Source organism: Rhineura floridana, chromosome 3 (assembly GCF_030035675.1).
Source record: "Rhineura floridana isolate rRhiFlo1 chromosome 3, rRhiFlo1.hap2, whole genome shotgun sequence".
NCBI lineage: Eukaryota > Metazoa > Chordata > Lepidosauria > Squamata > Rhineuridae > Rhineura > Rhineura floridana.
Genome location: NC_084482.1, coordinates 100,489,466 through 100,505,269, shown reverse-complemented (window position 1 = coordinate 100,505,269; position 15,804 = coordinate 100,489,466). Strand labels below are relative to the sequence as shown.

The following is a 15,804-nucleotide window of genomic DNA, read 5'->3' as shown; positions in this document are numbered from 1 at the left end:
CTCTAGACCAGGCTGGCATCAATTTGAGTATCAGCTACATCTGGCAATGTCTCTTCTGTAAATGACAAAAAAAAGCTTATACAGAGATATTGAAATGTTTAATTCATTCAGCTGGGAATTTGCCATGTATCCCCAGCAGCTGCCCTTCTGTTACATTGACATTCATGAGAACATTTTATTTACTTCACTGAAACTGTTGTCAAATGCAGGCAAAGTTATTATACTAGTTTATTCTTTTGGAAGTCTTCTTCATTTTAAAAAAGAAAACCTCCTCCATGCCAGGAAGACTTCATGAGACTCTGTCCACCAACATGTCCGTATGATGGTGAACTGGGAGATTTAGTGATTTCCGAGGCTTATAGATGGAACAAGCAAAACAGACCATGGAAGTGTACATGGTGGCCTCTAGATAACCTGTTAATTGAGCATTCATTTTTATTTGTTTCCAGGGAGGTTTATTTATTTTATTTATTTATTATTTGATTTATATCCTGCCCTTCTTCCCAGCAGGAGCCCAGGGTGGCAAACAGAAGCGCTAAAAATTTTTAAAACATCATAAAAACACACCTTAAAATATATTAAAACAATACAACGTTAAAAACATTTTAAAAAAAGCTTTATAAACTTCTTTAAAAAGTGTTAAAAACATTATTTAAAAAAACATATTAACAAGCAATTCTAACACAGATGCAGAATGGGATAGGTCTCAGGTTATATGATGTTATCCTGTGCTTTCCAGTGTAGTTTCCCATCACTTTCCTCATTGCAAAGGTCTGATGTTTTAGGGAAGTTGGTGTGTTGCACAGGGCCTCTATATCAACTTTAATTGCACAACCTGAATTTGCTGCTATGTGATTGAATTTGCACCTGAAAATAGTCTGGAAGTGCCCTTTTATTTACAATAGATGGCAATATCTAAAGCTGAAATGCTGTCTAGAATTTTGTCATGTTGACACTCATCTAATCTGTAAACTACTGAAAATCTTGTAGCCAAGGAGGTCAGGGCCCAGGAAAAGCTTGGGTTCCCTGTGGTGCCACGTTCATTTTTGCTGTCCTAATTGAATTTTTGTGTTGAAAATAAATTTCCTTCTGAAGAACAAGAAAAGGATAGCATAAACCCTGACTGCCCTCCGGGTAGGTATAGCCATTTCAACGTCATCCTGAGATTTAGATCCTAAAATGAATTATAAATGGGGCAATTTTGTTCTGCTTAACAGAGGGACATGTACAAGACAGACTTGGGGATTCCACATGTGCCAGTTGGGATAACAGCCTAGAAACACTGCATGTTTTATAAGAGAGAAATAGTTAGATTAGTTCAGGATGACTTTTGTAGACAGCCCATATTCTAAAAGGTCTAAGTCTCTTCTCATTTATGCGAACCACTACCACTGAAGTCTACAGAGCACAAAATTAAAGCCTGCATGAATGTGGAAAGGGTAAAATTAATACATAAAACATTGCCATGTTTGAAGCCCAAGCAATATCGAGTAAAGGCAGATGTAACATCTTTAGAGTACTGGTGAAGTCTTTAGGAAGCCTCCAAATAATGCACTACTCAAAACTGTTGGCGTGAATGGACTGCTGCTTGGTCATTCCTGGTAGCAATTGTCTTGATTACTTTGTAACTTTAAGGCTGCAGTCCTGTACACAAGGCCGGTGCCAGGCATGCCGGGGCCCTTGGGCACCAGCCTGCCCCTGCACACGAACGCATGCACGCCCCACCTACCTACCTTTCCCTTGGTGAATGCTGCCCACGCTGTACGCACATGCCTACCATCAGAGCTTGGAAAAGTTACTTTTTTGAACTACGACTCCCATCAGCCCCAGCCAGCATGGCCACTGGATTGGGCTGATGGAAGTTGTAGTTCAAAAAAGTAACTTTTCCAAGCTCTGCCTACCATCAACCAAGATGGTGGCTGAGCTCCCTAAGGGGCTGGTGCCTCTGCCACCATCTTGGTTGATGGCAAGCATGTGTGCTACGCATGTGCATTCCTGCCATCAACCAAGATGGCAGCAGGGGCATCAGCCCCTTAGAGAAACCTTGGCCGCCATCTTGGTTGATGGCAGGCTTGCACCTGCAGCTCAACCAGCATTTACATCAAGGGAGAGGTAGGTGGGGCATGCAAGTGGGCATTGCGGGCCTGTGCGGCAGCGGGGGGGTGCCTGGGAGCTCCCTCTCATGATCCACAGCAGGGTCGGGAGCCCACGCTGCCACCAATCGCAGAAGGGAGTGCTACTCACCCACCCTAAGGAGGGGCTCTCAGCCAGGGCCCAACCTGGCCACCCTCTGGCACCGGCCCTGCCTGTACACACTTACCTGGGACTAAGCTCCATTGAAAACAATGGGAGGGTTATTTCTGAACAGATTTGTACAGGATTACAATGTAGGTTGTGCCAAACGTTTTGTCAAAGCAGTAATTGTTAATGCAGTTCCTTATAATAATGTTCTGTTTCTAAAAACAAACCATCAAAGAAATAAACTATTCATTTAATTACTTAATTCAAAATATTTTATACTATTTTCAAGATGTTTTGTAACAAAAGTTTAATACCATAAAGCAACAGTTAAAGAAAGCAGAAAAACAGTCCAGCTGAAATTAAAAAGATGTCTGTGATTAAAATACTAGGAAAATAAAGAAGAATTTGCTGGGCATTAAGAGTGAAAATACAATGATTTCTTAGGTTAAAAAAAAAAAACCCACTACATAATAGTGACTTTTCCAAGATGTCTCTCATTACATTCCAGTTTCCAGAAAGAATTATGTTGCAACTTTTATTGTTCATATTTTTTCTACATGTTTAGGTTGTTGAAAGCATTTTCCTTTTTTCACTGTTTTTAATATTTTCAAAAATAAACATCCATAGAATTGGCAAAAAAAAAAAGTCTGAGGTATGAAAATGGGCTCTTAAGAAAGAGAACAGTGCAAACCAATGCATATTTTACTCAGAAGCAAGTCCCACTGTATTGAGTGGGGCTCGCTCACTGTGTTTTGGATTGCAGCCTTAGACAGTCTATCCCTCCTCAAATACTGACTGCGTGGCCTGGGTTTTCTGACAAAGGCTACCAGGCAAGCTGATAGGCCCCACAAGACTATTATGCTAGGAATGCTAAGCTCAAATGCACAAAGAACGCAGAGCCTCCTAAATTTGATTTACCACATTAAACCTTTCTGGACACACACATAATAAATCCACTGATGGGAAATGAGCTATATTTTACTATGTAAGCTTTACAGCCTGAAAAAAAGGAGGAGGAAAATACCACACACTTTTGCACATGTTGCATCAACTGCAATTTCACCTACACCTTGGTCTCCACAGCATATGGTCTGGTGCTGCTATTCCATTTTCAGTCCCTGTGAGAGCCATTGGAAACGGTGTGAAATAGCATGGTACATTTGAGTTTATGGCATATTAAAGGGCTACACCGAAAGGTGTCCCAGACAATGAGGTGAATGATTTATTGCCCCATTGCACTTTCCCCTGAACTGCCTTCAGTCAGCTCAGGTCTTGGACATTCACAACTTCTTTAAGGTCAAAGATATACGTATTAATGTATTTTTAAGATACACTTATAGCAGCCAGACCTCTCTATGGCTTTACACGGATCTTCTGTGACAGGCTACTGTCACAACCCAGCTATGCAGCACAGTACTTTGAGTCTGGGGGAAAAGAATACAATGTGGTTACTGGCTATGTAGCCTTTTGAAGATGTTCACCCTGGTAAAAAAAAACTGAACACACAAGAGGAACAAGGTTGTAAAGAGTTGTAGCAACTGGCATACATAGCTGGAGCCCTGTTCATGTTGTATGTATCATCTACTTTGTAATGATATACAACTGAAATGTACAAATATTAGGGATGCCTGTGAAGTTTTCTGAGGTCAATCTTGGAAACTAATTTTAGATTCTCATAAAAGCTCAAAGGAGAGGCAATGTTTGAAAGTCTTGACATTCTCAGTCATGGATTAAAATGTGAATCAGATCAGAATTCCTGGAATCTCTTCGTTATTCCCTGCCAATCTCCAAAGACCTCCCAACCATATCCCAGCCCACAAAACAATTTGAAATTGCAAGTACTCTTGGATTAAACAGATTATCTTGACCCATCCCAGTCTGGGTTCAGGCCTGGTTTTGGAATTCAATCTGCCTTGGTTGCCCTGATGGATGACCTTTATCGGGAAAGGACAGGGGGAGTGCAACCCTGTTACTCTTACTTGATCTCTCAGTGGCTTTTGATACCATTGACCATGATATCCTTCTGGGCCAGCTTGGTGAGATGGGTATTGGAGGCACTGTTTTAGAGTGGTTCCGATCCAATCTCCAGGGTCGTTTTCAGAGAATAGCATTGAGCGATTGTCTTTCAGCCCCCTGGCAGTTGTGCTGTGTGGTACCACAGGGTACCATCTTGTCCCCCATGTTAGTTAACATCTATATGAAGCCCTTGGGAGCAGTCATCAGGATATTTGGGGTGAGGTGTCAGCAGTACACTGATGATACCCAGCTCTATTTCTCTGTAACATCTGAATCGGGAAAGGCAGTGCAAGCCCTGGACTGCTGCCTGGACTTGGTGGTGGGCTGGATGAGGGCCAGTAAACTGAGTCTGAATCCTAGCAAGATGGAGGCACTCTGGGTTGTTGGTTCCTTAGCTCAGATAATTGGTCAGTTGCCTGCTTTGGATGGGGTTGTACTTCCTCTGAAAGAGCAGGTCCATAGACTGGGGGTGCTCCTGGATCAGTCTTTGTCACTAGAGGCCCAGGTGACCTCAGTGGCTAGGAGTGCCTTTTACCAGCTTTGGCTGGTAAGACAGCTGTGGCTGTTTCTGGACCAAGATAGCCTGACCACTGTTGTCCACACACTGGTAACCTCTAGGTTGGATTACAGTAATGTGCTCTATGTGGGGCTGCCCTTGAGGTTGGTCCAGAAGATGCAGCTGGTGCAAAATGCGGCAGTGAGACTGCTCACTGGGGCAGGGTACCGCCAACATGTCACCCCACTGCTGAAAGAATTGCACTGGCTGCCCATTTGCTACCGGGCCAAGTTCAAGGTTCTAGTCTTGGTGTACAAAGCCCTATACAGCTTGGGACCAGGATACCTGAAAGACCGTCTTATCCCTTATATACCTAGTTGATCACTGTGCACTGTAGGTGAGGGCCTCCTGCAGATACCATCTTATCAGGAGGTCTGTTCCGCACAACATAGGATATGGACCTTTAGTGTGGCGGCACCTGCCCTGTGGAATTCCCTCCCCTTAAATATTGGACAGGCACCATCTCTGTTATCTTTTCGGTGCCTATTGAAGACCTTCCTCTTTCAACAAGCCTTTTAAGTTGAGACCTTATCCCAGTCTGCGTCTGGGTTTCTGTGGAAACTGTTACAGGGGATCATGGGAGACACAGATGTAGTTCTGAAAACTTCTACTGCTCCCCTTTCCACCACCTGAAGGGATAAAGGGAAAGGGGGAGTGGAAACTGGTAGGGAGGACTTTGGGGTAATGTGAGAGTTGGATGCAAAGATTAGTGGCCTTTTAAAGCCCTTGGATTGGCTCAGAAAAAGTGATCTTAGGTATTCTGATCCCCCCCGAAGAACTCAGAACGTTTCTGAATTAAAGCTTGCTGATCTTCATACCCTTCTGATTGTTCATGCATATTTTTCATACAGTTATTTTACTGAATTACATACAAGTTTAATTTGATGAATTCTTTTATTTATCTTGTATTTGAGAGCTGCCAGGAGCTGTAGAGTGGAAAGGTAGGGTATCAATTCTGAAATAAAGAATTTTTTAAAAAAATTATTCAGACACTTCCACTGCTCCCCACTCCAGTACATTCAGAAGGGGGGCAGTACCTTTTGGTTGGGGCATTTGTGCATAGTTTCTAAAGACCACTGTGTAAGCAATCAACCACTGTGGGTACAATACTTTCCAACAACCCAGCAATGGGGAGCCTATGGCCCTCCAGATGTTGCTGGACCACAATTCCCATTATTCCTGACCATTAGCCATACTGGCTAAGGCTGATGGGAGATGGAGTCCAACAAGATCAGGCCATCCCTACAATAGCCATTTAGAAACTCAGCATAGAAGCCAACACATTCAGTGTATTTTTTCATTTAAAATTTATTTGCTGTTCCTAATAACACAATAACAAACAACTGTTTAACATGTCTTTGCTTTAATTTAATTCAATTAATTTAATTTAATTAATTTAATTCCATATTCAAGGTCATAAGCCGTGGCCCTCCAGATGTTTGTGGGCCTTCAACTTCCATCAGCCCCAGCCAGCATGGCCAATGGTCAGGGATGATGGGATTTGGAGTCCAACAATATCTGAAGTGCTGCAGGTTTCCCATCCATGATTTGTACATAATTTTAGGAAACATGTATTTTACAATATTTTAGTGTAACTTGATTTTAATGCATACCCCAAAAATAGGAAACCTTCTCTCCCCGGCACTGCTGTCATTATTTTCCAAACATTTGTGAAGCTTTATTATGCACTTTGTTGTTATATGCCTTCAAGTTGATTATGACTTATGGTGACCCTGTGAATCTTTTGGATATATTCATAGGCTTTTCATGGTAAGAGGTATTCAGAGGTAGTTTTAAAACCATTGCCTTCCTCTAAGCCTATGGCACCCGGTATTCCCATGTGGTCTCTCATCCAAGTACTAACTAGGCCTGACCCTGCTTAGCTTCCAAGATCAGACAAGATTGGGCATGTTCAGGGTAGTATGGCCGTAGTGCCTCAGAAATTTGAGAAAAAGGTTAAAATGGTGCCTAGAAGTGAGTATGGGGAAAGAAATAATGCACAAGCAGCCGAAGCACCCCTTGAAATTAACAAAAGCTATGTATCTTTCTGTAATTCAACTACTCCACTATGAAGTGTCTAATGTTATGTGTATCTGAAAAGTCTGGGTCAGGTTATAACCACATAGCAAATGAGGACAAACTACAAGCTACCAATTTCTCTATGTTAATTCAGCAGCTATACTGCCCAGTTCCTCTCCTGTCACAACCACAGCAGAACTACTGTGTCAGCAATAAGGTGGTGATTGCATACTTTTTATGAATCTTGATGGCACATTAATTGATTTTATTGCAAATTATTGCATTTTCATAATGATGGTGTAACAAACAAAACGCCCTAGCCCCTTTTGGGGGTTCTAGTAGCTTGGATCCACTCCCAATACTCACCCAATAGAGTCTCAGAAACGAACGAAACAAGATGGAGGATGGAGTATATTTATTGCTAACACGTGCACGTGGAGAAGTAGCAAGCTAGTTCTGGCAAAACACTGCAGTGCTGGCCTTTTTATAAGCTTTGTTTTACTAATTATGCATGCATCAATATCATAATAACTACATCATGACTACATCATTAGTCCATACCCATTTCCTCTTGGTAACCATATTAGGAGATTGTTTTTCACACTTGTTATCTTGTTATGTTCATTTTAGCCTTGTATATCTGCAACATAGTTTGATACTTTTCTACAGTTCAGCTGCACGTTGCAACAATAACTGATTTTCCCAGCTATAGCTATCTTGCAAACACAGCTTTAAACAAACAATGATAATGCATGTCAGCAAATTAGCATTTCTCTTTACACACACACAAGTAAATTAACTTGTCAGCAGATTAACACACAAGCAAGTTAACTGTCAATTTACTGTGCTACATTTCTAAACAGGCCCAGCACTTTTTACTTTAAGCAGCAAATAAGCAAAATACATCTTTAGTTTAAACAAATAAAGTCCAGTGTCACAATTCCCCCCTTAGAAGCTTTTTGATATTTATATCATATAGCTTCTTCATTCTGAATCACTTGTTGATGCATAATTTTGCCATACATTTGCATGTTACTTTTAGTTGCTGCATTATCTATTATGCTATGAATACCGTTCATGATTACAGGTAATAAGCAAGGCAAAAGCATACATCCCAATAAAATCAAAACAACTAATACAATCATTGTCTTCATTCCTCCTAACCAGTTGAACCAACTGCCCCAATTTCCAAGATTTATTCCTTTCCAGGTTTGCACTGGGACGTGGGCAAGTACCTTAATCTTAATGCCAATCTCCTTTACTACTTCGCCATTGTCATCAATTTTCAAACAACATTCTGTCAAATTAAGGAGTCCGCAGACACCTCCTTCTTTGGCTAACAAATAGTCCAAGGCCAGTAGGTTTTGGAGTATTGCTACTCTCATTTGAGTTGACTGATCAGCAAGCAATATTAAAGCTTTAGCTGTTTGATTGGTTATTATCTCCAATACCGCTTGAAGTCTAATAAGGCGATTCAAAATGTATATCGGGCCGCGGTATCCCGCTGAACCATCTTGTGCCCATGAAGCAGGATCATAATGTTCAATGATCCGTTCTGGAGGCCAAGTGTCTCTCCAACCATTGTCTTGGCCTTTTGTTAAAGAGATATCAATGGCTCACTTCTTTCTATCAGATTGTTCTTCATCAAATACTGGAATTAAAGGATTTAGATTTCTGCCTTTTATGGTATACATTGGCTGTATGATTCCAACATAACAAATACCAGTCCAATTTAAGGGGAGAATTGCATAAGCCTTATGATCACAAATCCAATAGTGTCCTTTTAGTGCAGGCATAGTAGTATTATGTAGAATTGGGGAATTTTTATTAGAAGGAATGTAGTAGGTATCTTTTGAGCCAAGAGGGCCCATAACAATACGATACCCTTTTCCCAAAATAAAACTACATTTCCATAATTGAGATTCATTTTTGTAGGTACATTTGGTATCATTATTGGTTTGGTTCCATACTGCCCAATAATTCTGAAATCCTAAAATAACAGTTCCATTAAGGTGTTTCCATAACCAACCTTGATCCTTTAAGATTACAGGAACTGTTAGATTTCTTTCTTGGCACTCATTCAATTGAATATCTGTGTCACACTTAGATCTACACAAACTCCGATTACGTGCATCAGGTATACATGAACACCATGTTCCATTTGTGAGTTGGACATGTGTATTATTCCATTGGGAGGCAAATGTAGTACAATTCATAACTGGACAACCACCGATAGAACAATATTCACGCCATCCCAATGTCCAATTACATTTACTATTTCCAACATATTTGCCTCTAGAAATATTCTGTTGGAGACAATATTTGCCCAGACTTGATTTGTACAACTCCCATTCATGTGGCTCTGTCCAAGTGCTCAGATTAACATGTACTTCACTTTTGTTACTTAAAAGCCAGTAGGGTGCAAGGGGAAATCCTATCCATGGCCATTTTAAAAATCCTTTTGGACTTCCACAGATCCAACAATTTGTGAGGTTAAACCCTTTGGCTACCTCTTGAGCGAGTTCAACAAACACATTTCCCCTTTTTTCCTTCTGGAATGAGCTCCTTTGACCTCTACATACTCCCGTTTCTTGAGTGGAAAAAGGAGTTGGGAAGCAGATATATTCACAAATAAAGAAATGAAACACAAAATTGTACCAGACATAGGCTTAAAGCCCAGACAGTTGATATCTGCAGAGTTTCTTCCCATCTTGACATAAGGTATTGCTAATTATGATCTATTCTATATTAATATCTTCTAACCCTAATCTCCAAAATGTTAATAAGCCCCAAGTCAGCACTTTCCAACGGTATCTTGTTCGTATGTAGCCCTTCTGATTTAACCTAGGCTGAGCATACAATACTTTCACATCTACCGCTGGTCGGCTATCTCCTGGAATCTCTCGTACAGCTGCTCTCAAAGGTAAAGGTCGTACAGAACCTCCCATTGACTTAAGGGCCTTGATCAAGGATGTATCGATCTGCCCATCTACGCCATACACGTCGTCGGTATGTAAGATTTGCCTCTAAAGCAGGATGATAATAATACTGTCTAGGATTATTTGGTATATTGGCAATCAACGGAACATGGGGCAAAATAACATTTACTGAGACACATCCCCAGGTTTCAACAGATTCAAATCTCCAATCTGTAGGGTATACTTCCGGTGGCAACGTTGGTGGAGACCCTCCCATCTACCACCTCAGACGTACAGTCCTGAGATCTATATCAGGCGGAAGAACAGAATTCAGAAAGGTTTGAGCAATAGTATGTAGATGTTGTTTTCTGTTCTTAGTACACGTATCTACAATTTGGACTACTGTTATTGGAACCTTCCTCCTAGGATCTCTTGGCAGTCGTACACTAACAACCTGAATGGGAAAAGGTTTCTGTGAACCTCCCATACAATCTCAGTCTCTCTGTCTCTTCAACTTGAGCTTCAGGTTGAAACCCGGCACAGTTTCCGACAACCACTTTGCTTCAGGCGTCTGATCCTTCGCCTCTCCAGGTGGGGAGTCCTTGGCTACTCCCTTCTCTGGTTCCTGGGTAATTGTAGGTTCTGCTTTCTTTATCCTGCTGGCATGGACCCACCGCTTATGGCCTACGAGCTTTACGGCAGACTCAGTAATCAAAATGATCTGCTCCAGTGGTCCCCACGTGGGCTGCAAAGGCTCTTGCTTCCACTTCCGAACTCGTACCCAATCTCCTGGTTGGTATTGGTGGATAGCCACATCCAAGGGTAGCCTCTGAAACTCACGATTATGCCTGTGAATAGAAGACAAGACACCCTGCAAGGCAGTAACATACTCCAATAACTGTCTGTTCCCCAATTCCCACTATCTAGGGCCCAGGCTCAATGGGAGGTCTGCCAAACAGTGACTCAAAAGGAGTCAATTTTGTTTTTCCCCTTGGAGTGTTTCTCATAATGGTCAAAGCCAATGGCAGTGCTGTTATCCAATTCAGCTTAGTCTCTTGGCAGAGTTTGGTCAACAAAGTCTTAACCATTCGTTAGCACGTTCAACTTGACCGGATGATTGTGGTCTCCATGGAGTATGAAGGTTCCACTTGAACCCCAAGGCCACACTTACAGCACAAATTATGTTACTCACAAAGTGTGGGCCTTGGTCTGACTCAAATGTCTCTGGCATAGAATATCTTGGAAAAATTTCCTTCAGCAGTATTTTTGCTACTGTAATTGCTGTCGCCGTTCGCGTAGGGAAGGCCTCTATCCATCCTGTCAACTGATCTATTATAACTAGCAAGTACTTGTACCCTGCACATCTTGGCAATTCTGCAAAGTCTATTTGTAATCTCTGGAAAGGATAGTAGGCCCATGGTCTTCCTCCCATTGCGGGCGGTGGCTTTGGAGCAGGATTAGTTGCTGCGCAGATAGTACATCCATATACCGCTCGCTTGGTCTCTTCATATAATCCAGGTGCAACCACTTGTCTGATTAGAAGATCCCCTAAAGCGTTGCCTCCAAGATGAGTCTGTTTATGAGTCTCTAGTACAAGAGCTCGAAGCACTGCCCTTGGGACAAAAATTAATCCTGTAGGTAACTGCCACCAACCACTAGGTAATTTCTGAGCCCCATATTGTACTGCAACATCTTCTTCTTTCTTAGAATATTGAGGGACCAACTCCCTCCATGGAATCATAATGTTCATTAGATTCTTCTCTAATGGTAGTCCACTCAGCGCTGCTTCCTTTGCTGCCTCATCTGCTTGATGATTTCCCTTTCGCCAAACTGGATCCATTTCTCTTCCATGGGCCTTCACATGAATAATAGCTACTTTCTTTGGTAACTGGACACATTCCAGGAATTCCTTTATCATCTGTTGATGCTCAATCCTGTGTCCATCACTTTTAATAAAGCCTCTTTCCTTCCACAACATAGCGAAAGCATGTGCAGTTTGGAATACATACTTAGAATCAGTGTATATATTTCCCTCTTGTTGATCCAATTCTTTCAGGGCCTCTATGGCTGCGGCCAATTCCGCTATCTGGGCTGAATAGGTGGGCGGCAACTTAACACTCTTTACAGGCTTCAGGTCCTCACACACGGCGTAGCCTGCATACCGTTGTCCATCTATTACCTTCGAGCTTCCATCCACATATAAATGTCATCCTGCTATTGGCTGATCAGTCAAATCTACTCGGGGTTTCAATGAGCATTCCAGTGTCTGGATGCAATCATGTACCAACTCTCCCAGTTGGGGTAGTAGTGTCGCTGGATTCAAGGTATTACAAGCTTTCAGATGTAAGCCTTGTCGTCCTAGCAGCTGCTGTTCATATTGGGTAAGCCTACTTGGGCTGAGAACCTTAGCTGCCTTCTCTCCCAGGATCCTTTTCAAATCATGAGGTCCTAGTACTTCTACAGGAGCTCCCATCATGATCTTTTCAGCTTTCTTCAAAAGAATTCCTGTAGCTGCCACAATTCGCAGGCATGCTGGCCATCCTCTTGCTACAGGATCCAATTGAGAGGAATAATAACCTACAGGTAGGTGATCAGGACCCCACTGCTGTGTCAAGACTCCACTAGCAGTTCCCTTATTTTCTGAAACATAACATGGTTTGCGCCCATCTGGTAAAGCTAAAGCTGGTGCTTTCTGCAAAGCTCGTTTGATATTTTCAAAAGCTTGATGACATTCTTTTGTCCATTTCCAATCTGTTTCCTTCTTCAGCAACTCGTACAGGGAAGTGGCATAACTACTATAATTTGGTATCCATTGCCGACAGAAGCCAGCTAAATCCAAAAATGATCGTAGCTCCCTAACATTTGTTGGTGGTGGTAAACCACAGATAGCTGTCCGCCTTTCAGTTGACAACATTCGTCCCTCCTGTGATAGTTGGTATCCTAGGTACATTACTTGCTTCTGGTTCCATTGTACCTTATCCTTGGACACTCGATATCCACAAGCATGCAAATGATTCAACGGGCTCACAGCATCCTGTTCATTGCTCCTCTTATCTGGGCTACAGATCAAAAGATCATCCACGTAGACCAGCAATACTGACTTTGGTTGTCGTTGATACCATGGTCCTAAATCTTTCTGTAATGCCTTAGTAAATTCAGATGGGGAACTGATGAATCCTTGAGGTAATACGGACCAGGTTAGTTGACACTGGCGATGGTCTACTGGGTCTTCCCACTGGAATGCAAAAAGATCTTCACTATCTTCATGAAGGGGTATTGAAAAGAATGCATCCTTTAAATCAATCACAGTAAATCGGGTAGTATCGCCAGGTACATGAGCCAGCAGAGTATGTGGGTTTGGCACTACTGGAACATCTTCTAGAACTTTTTCATTGATAGTTCGCAAATCTTGCACCATCCTATACTGTCCTGGGCGGCCTTCCTTGGGAACTCCAAATATGGGGGTATTATGAGGACTTGTAGTTTGATGTAACCATTGATACTGGATGAAGTCCGTCACTAGTTCCTTCAAACTTAGGCGTACTTCTGGCTTCAAAGGAAATTGGCGTACTGGGGTTGGGCCTACCCCAGGCTTCAATCTGACCTTCACTGGTTCAGCATTGACCGCACGAGCAGGATTATTCTTTCTGGCCCAAATATCAGGGTGAATTCCTTCCGGAGGCTCCCACTGTTATTTCTCTTTAACTTCTGGCTCCCCCCTTAGGATCATTTGGAAAGCGCATTCTTGTTGCTTTGGTATCATCACTTCCAAGGTTTTTCCTCTAAATGTGATTTGGGCTTGAAGTTTTGCTAGAAGGTCCCTTCCAAATATTGCAATGGGGCAACCATCCGAAACCAAAAACTGATGTGTAAAATATTGTTGGTTATCTTCTTTTCCTGGAAGGTGTACCTGGATGGGTTGGGACAAAGGGATTCGACTACGTTTCCCTTCTATTCCCATTACATCCTTGGTTTCTTTAGTGAGGGTCAAGGGTAGACGGAACATTGCTCGTGGAATCATAGAGAAGGCCGCTCCTGTATCCACTAGTCCTCGGACTGCCGAATTATCCAGGGTAAGGGAAACATATGGTTCTTCCCACGAGCCGCCCTCATATCCCGTCCACCTTCATTCTGATTCCTCCTGTTGCCCTCTGGCAGCTGCCATCGGAACATAGGGTGGATTCGGATCAGAACTTGAGACTGTCCTGGATTCCCTGTCCCTAGAGCCAGGAACCTCTCTGTAGCCATATGGGGCTCCTCGTCCATCTTGGCGGGACCTAGGTACCTTCTCATTTCTACAGTCCTTTGCCCAATGGCCTTTCTTCAAGCACTTAGCGCACTGGTCCTTCTCTAATCTCCTCCTTGGCCCTCTTTCTTTGTCTCTTTGATTCACACCAACCACTGCCGCAATCATGTCACATTGCTTCTCAATCATACTGTATTGCTTCTTCATCAACTTTCCTTCCTCTCTCTTGCTTGCTTCATCCCTATTTACATAGACCTTGAACGCTATGTCTATTATTTGTCCCAGTCCCATACCCATCACTTCTTCCACCTTCTGCAATTTCTTTCGAATATCTGTAGAACTTTGGCCAATAAACAAAGAAATTAGGAGCCTTTGATTTTCAGCACCCTCTGGATTAAGGGTAGTAAATCTCCGCATAGCTGTAGTAAGATGATTAAGGAAAGCAGAGGGAGTTTCCTCCTTTTCCTGATGAATTTCATATAATTTTGCCACATTCATTGGTTTAGGAATGGCATGTCTAAGTCCATATAAAATCAATCGTCTATATGTGGTAATTTCAGGGGCCGCTGCTCCTGGGGTTTGAACCCACCTCTGAGGTTCTACTGTTGGTAAAACACATGCTGGGGCCAAACCGGGCGCATTGCCACCTTGTCTTTGCTCTTCTAATGCGAGAGCATTAGCTTGGGAAAGTACCAGTGACTTCTCCTCTGGACTAAGAAGGGTATTCATTAATGTCTGTATATCTGCCCAAGTGGGATGGTGGCTTGCAAAAATAGTCTCCCACAATTGACAATGCTTATCTTGGTCTTCTCTCAAACATGGCATCTGGTTTTTCCAATTAAACAAATCAGATGTAGTAAAAGGCACATGTACATAAGCAATCTGTCCATGGCCATCAAGCATTTGTTGCATCGGTCCCATAAAGGTACCATCAGCCAAAACATCTTCCAGTTCAGGGTTATTTCTTCCTGCGTTATTGGCTATGGGAGTGGAACTATATGTCCGCCCACTCCGCAAGGTATGTCTGCTTACTCCTTGATTCTCCCTCCTAACTTCCTCAATCATCTGGAGACGTGGATGTATCGTTTGGGGCGAAGCTCCCAAACCCTGACTTTGCAATACAGAATGGGTATAACGATCCAACATATCATATTCTTGACTCAGCTGCCCTAAAGATTGACTTAAATCCTGGAACGTTGGTACAGCTCCAGATGGGGTTCCAGAACTAGTGGACTGGGTCTGCGGGGTAGTCAACTGTCGATACGTTGGGGGCTGATTTTGAGGTGGTGGCGTCTGAGCTGGTGGCTGAATTTGGGCTGGTGGCTGAATTTGAACTGGTGGCTGTTGGACCACCTGTGGTAGCACTGGTAATGCGGGTGCTGGTAGAGGAATCACCGGACCCTGAGGTGGCGGTAAAGGAATCACGGGTGGGGCCGTAGGTGAAACTAAACATTCCTCTTCTTCTGCCTGGAGGACTGGGGGCTTAATTTTCAAATTCTTCCCCTCATTAATTTTACATTGAGCCAGTGCCATTTGGAGCACACATTCTTGTGGTGGGTCTAGACAGATGATTCTCCAACCCCTTGCATAATACCACGAGGTTTCCTCATCTGGTAATAACTCATAAAGGGTGGCTTCCAACTGTCTAGCCCTAGTGAGATTGAATGTGCCTCCCTGTGGCCAGCCAATGCCCAGCCCCACCCACTCTTCATCACAAAACATTGACAATTGTTCTTCATTCGGGACTGGCCCTCCGGAAGAAATAACATTTTTCTTAAATCTAGCAAAATTTTGCAAAACACATTCAA

General features: G+C 42.7%; 1 pseudogene; it reads right to left on the bottom strand.

Moving 5' to 3' along the window:
* Window positions 1-6,628: 6,628 nt before the first annotated feature.
* On the bottom strand, window positions 6,629-6,747 carry LOC133382502 (5S ribosomal RNA; annotated as a pseudogene).
* Between the last annotated feature and the right edge of the window lie 9,057 nt (window positions 6,748-15,804).